Source organism: Petaurus breviceps, unplaced genomic scaffold (assembly GCF_028583685.1).
Source record: "Petaurus breviceps papuanus isolate PSGF00001 unplaced genomic scaffold, PetGlider_PUasm1.0 118, whole genome shotgun sequence".
In the NCBI taxonomy this organism is placed as follows: Eukaryota; Metazoa; Chordata; class Mammalia; order Diprotodontia; family Petauridae; genus Petaurus; species Petaurus breviceps.
The window spans coordinates 11,805,334-11,810,596 of NW_027185616.1; positions in this window are offsets into that span (position 1 = coordinate 11,805,334).

The following is a 5,263-nucleotide window of genomic DNA, read 5'->3' on the forward strand; positions in this document are numbered from 1 at the left end:
TTATATATGGACATGAGATCTTTACTTGAGATATCTGATGCAAAGATTTTTCTCAGTTGACAGTTGCTTTTCTTATCCTATTCACATCCGTTTTATTCATGCAAGAGCTTTTCAGTGTTACATAATTTAAATTATTTATTTTATCCTTTGTGATATCCTCTACACCTCGTTTGGTTAAGAACTTCTCTTCAATACCACCATCCCTTTCCCAAACTATAGCTAAGAAGGATATATGATGTACTTCTCTAATGGTTTGTTTATTTAATAATAAATTAATATTTAATATTAACATGATGATGCCTTTGATATTCAGGTAACATATGCAGGAGGTAGTAGATAGAGATCCAGGGTGGCCTAAGTTCAAATGCAGCTTCTGATATATATTGGTTCTATGATCCCTATTAAATTATTTAACCTCTTTGTGCTCTAGGCAATTCTCTAAGGCTATAAGTTGAAGAGAAGATGCTAACCTGAATTTCTTAAGGGAGTTTCAACGTTTGGGAGCTCTCTATATCAATTAAGCCATAATTCTAGTGCCCATCTCTATCCTAACTCTTTGGATCTTAATATGATATGTGACAAAATATGGTAGTTTAAACCTAATTTTTGTCAAAGTATTTTGAAATCTTTCTAGCAGTTCCTGTCAAACAGGGAGTTCTTTCCCAAATAATTAATGTTCTTGTGTTTACTAAACATTAGGGTATTGAATTAAATTTTTCCTGATTCTTTCTTATCGACTTTGTTCTATTGATCTTTTTTTATTTATATCTCCCTCTGTAAAGTACTTCCTTGATAGTACAATAGAATACTAAGTCTGAAAATCAAGTTTGATAGGATCAAGCATGGCATGTGTGATTTTTGTGCATTCTTGTAAAGACTTTGTAAAGAGTGTTTCCCTTTGCATACGTTCACTAATTACCCCTTTAATAAGAAATTTTCTCTAGAAATTAAAGTTGTTTACCAACCAATAGGCTGTAGAAGACACCGTTCTCTTCCCTTTTGGAAGTTGAAGACATCTCTAGTCTTATGGTAACATTCCTACACTCCATGGTCTTTCAAAGATCAGGACTAGAAACTCTGAAATCCCACCTAGCAGCTCTTCCAGTACTATGGAATGTAATTCATTTAGGATTGGATAATTATGAAAGATAACTTCTCTTATTAGTAATAATAATAATATCAGACATTTACATAACACTTTAAATTTAATAAATTACTTTATGTTTGTTGTACGGTTACAATAATTAGTTCATTTCAAGCCTAGAGGAAATATAATGCCCCCTAAGTTCTACATAGTATCCTCCTCTGTGGCTAAGGGACTTTATTTTGGGGGGGGAAAGTGCTATGAGGTCAATGACAATTACTCTGAGCTTTCAGGAAACTTCTGAATATTTAGGCAGAAGTTAGGTTCTCCCTCTTTATTGCATTTATATCTATCACTAGTTTACCCCTGTCCTCTTTGTGGTCCACACAGAATTCAAGTTCCTGAAAATATGAAACCAAAGATTATATTATAGTGTAGGTGAGTAGAAAAGCATCAGAATGGGACAGTGGGAGAAATCATAGACCTTTTGTCAGGACTTCCCTCAGTCCCTGAGGGAGTAGTGATGGTACTAGCCCATTGTTTCCAGATGCCTGAAGGCAGATGGTCCTCCTTGATCTTCCTTTCTTTGACATAGTTCAATCCTGCTTTCTCTTCTCCTTTTCATAGGATGCTGGATTTTTGCAGCTCAGCTCTATATAATTATGCTTTTAGACCTTTGGAATCTATCGGGTTCTCAGATAGCACTTCCTTTTTATACAGGTTCCTGGAGGTGTAACCAAGTCTATGGAGAAATGATTTTGATTGATTTCTGGAGGTAGAGAGGTCCTGTTCACAGTCAATTTTGATTAATTAAATCAAGAATTGGTCTTACCTAAAGAGGGTGATTATCTTTAAGTGGATGGTTAATCACTGGAGTCCCACCCTCACATATATTATTTCATTTGATCCTGAAAATAACCCAAGGAACTAAAAAAATATTTTATTCATTTTACATATGAGAAAACTGAGGCTTTAGAGAGACTAAGAGATTTGTTGATGGTCAACCCTAGTATCCTAGGCAGATTCTGAACCCGAGTCTTCCTCACACAAAGTGCAAGACTCAATCCACTATATTATATTACTATCTAATTATTTATTTTGACCTTCAGCTCCCTCTTAGTTACAGAATTAAAGAATTTAGAAAAAGAAGAGACTTCATTGGCCATTATTATTCAATACCTGAAAGCAATCCTCATTATAAAAATGAGGTCAGCTAGCTACTGCCTGAAGAACTAGAACTCTAAGTTTGTACCCACTACCTCTTGAGGCAACCTATTCCAATTTTAAATAGCTCTAATCCCTAGGATTTTTTTTGCCTTTCATCTAGCCTGAATTTGCTTCCTTGCAACTTCTATCCATGATTTGAATCAAGGTCCTCTGATTCCAAAATCAGTATACTTTCCACTCAGCACTTAGTAATTGTCCCCTTCCATCCAGGTTCTCTTAGGAACTAGGTGAGGGTGGGGGGAATGGAAAGAGAAGGGGAAGAGAATAAACTTTTATGTGACAGGCACTGTGCTAGGTGTTTTACAAATATTGTCCCATTTCATCCTCAGTACAAGCCTGAGAAGCTATTACTACAGTTGAGGAAACTGAGGCAGATAGAGATTTAAATGACATTCCCAGGGTCACCCAGTTGGTGAATTTAAGGATGAATTTAAACTCAGTACTTCCTGACTCTGTGCCCAGTGTTCTGTTTACCAAGACACCTAGCTCCCTCTGAAAGCAGCACATTGCAGTAGAGAGAGTATTAGACTTAAGGGTCAGACCAGGACTTAATTCTTGACTTTGCCACTTACTACTTATGGTACCATGGACAGGTCATTTAACTTCTCTGGAGGTTTTTACCTGTAAAATGAGGGGATTATATATTAGATGACCTCTAAGTTCTCTTGTCACCTTAAATCTATGATTCTATAACCTTAAGAGGTGACCTACAATAGACTTTTGGGGCAAGTGTTTCTCTTAGACCCAATCATCTTGATTTATTAACATTTCTTTTTCTTTCCAAGAAAAGCAGAAGGGACCAAAATCCTTCCAAGGACCAAATCATGTTGGCTGGGAATTTCTGTTTGTTTCTTATTTTCCTGGCTCTATTGGACAATTATATGGTAGTTTTATTTTGGTTTTTTTGGTTTCTTGACAAGACCTAAAATTTCATTGTTAATGAAAAACTCTCTGCCAATGAATATCAGTTCCTGGTCTTAGTCTTTAAAAAAAACTTTAAAATACCTCCCCTTGAATTTTGTCTTTAAATTTTCATTGCACAGAGAGGTTAAGCAGTTTGCTTGTGGTTAGACAGTCAGTATGTGTCAAAGGAGGGACATGAAACCAGGTTATCTTGACTCCAAGGCTTTCCCTACACTATGCATGCTACATCTTATGCATCAGAGTTACTGGCTTCAATTCCCATTATTAACATGGTAAACATGCAGGGGAACAGTGGAAGAGGGAGACACTATGCTGATATCATTGAATATTACCTCGCAGGTACTTGTGGTCATATCATCTGCACCATTCCTTTGAGATATCCATTACCTCCCTTTATTCTTATGTGGATATCTAGATCAGGAATGCCAGATTAAGATGGGCTTTGATGAGCCAGAGGAGGTGATAACAATAGTAACTAACATTTAGATAGCACCTACTATATATATGAGACACTGCTCTAAGCCCTTCACAATCATTATCCCATTTTATCCTTATAACAACAATAGGAAGAAGATACATTTATTATCCCCATTTTGCAGATGAGAAAACTGAGGCAAACAGGGTTAAGTGACTTACCCAGGGTCACACAGCTAGTAAATATTGGAGATCAAATTCAAACTCAGGCCTTCCTGATTCTAGGTCCCATGCTCTATCCACAGGGCCACCTATCTGCTCAAAGTACTACCAACATGGTACTTGATATGGTAGCTATTGTGGTTTCTCAGGAAAGATAGTAGCCTAATGAAATCCACGTTTAAGAAGATTAGTTCAGCAGGGCTGTGCAGCATACACTGTAAAGAGGAGAGAGTAGGAAACTTTCCTCAAGTGCCCTTGTGGACAATGACCTTCTCTCTTGGTCATCACAGGGCACTTTGTTTCTCTCTAATACTGTATCTAGCAAATATTGTGATATAATATATTTATTTGCCTATGTACTTTAGCCATCTAGCAAACTATAAGCTCTATCAGGGCAGGGATTGCATATTATCCAAACATGTTATCTCCCACCAAGGCCTAACTCAAGGTGCTAGTCTACACACAGTGCATAGTTCTTTAACAAATGTTTGCTGTTGATGTACTGAATCAATGAATTCAGGAGCCATTTTAAAGGAAGGAATGGAAAGGCTTGGCAATAAGGAACATTTGTCCTTTGGTTTATTGTTAACTCCAGGAAGCAGAAATGAAAAACAGTAGTTCCTAAAAGGAGAGACTCTTAGATACTTTAATAGAGAGCTGATTTTTTAAAAAAGTAAATTTTGCAAACTTTCTTTTTATATATTTTTGACCCAACTCACCCCGACCTTTTGTAAACCTTTAACAAGCTAACAGAGCCTTTGTTGATGATTGGCTTTTATATTTGCATTTTTTAAGAACTCTCCTGTCTTGTGGGATTTTGGGGGTCATAGAGGACAGAAGGCAAAGCAGGTGAAAGCTTCAAGGGTGTTATGTCTCCCTAGGCCCTGGCCTTGTGAACCAACAGCGTTCTTCATTCACAGATCAGTGTGTGCACAGTTATGCATCTGCACAAAATTGGCTCAGTGTGATAATATTGCTTATGCATCATTGCTTTGCTCCTGATTTCTGTCATTTGGGGAATTTCTCCCAAGGCTAGGCAACAAGGGCTGCCATGAAAACTGGGTCCAAGGGTATAACTGGTTGACAGGGGGAGAAACATGGATCGCCCCTGTACCTGTCCTCCAAGTCTGAAAGACGTCCTGATGTGTCATATGGGAAGCCAGTGAGATTTTGACAGCATTGCACTAACACCTACAAAATGTGGCTTTGGAGAATTAGGTGAGTGTATGAGGACTCTCTGAGTTTCATACTTTGTTCAAACAGACTAAATATTAAAGGTAAGGCAATAAAGCATTTTTTTTTAGTGCTTACTGCATACCAAGCACTGAGACACAAATGTGTTAGAAATGGGATTCATTTATTCCCATTAAAAAAAAGTGAAACTTGAACTGA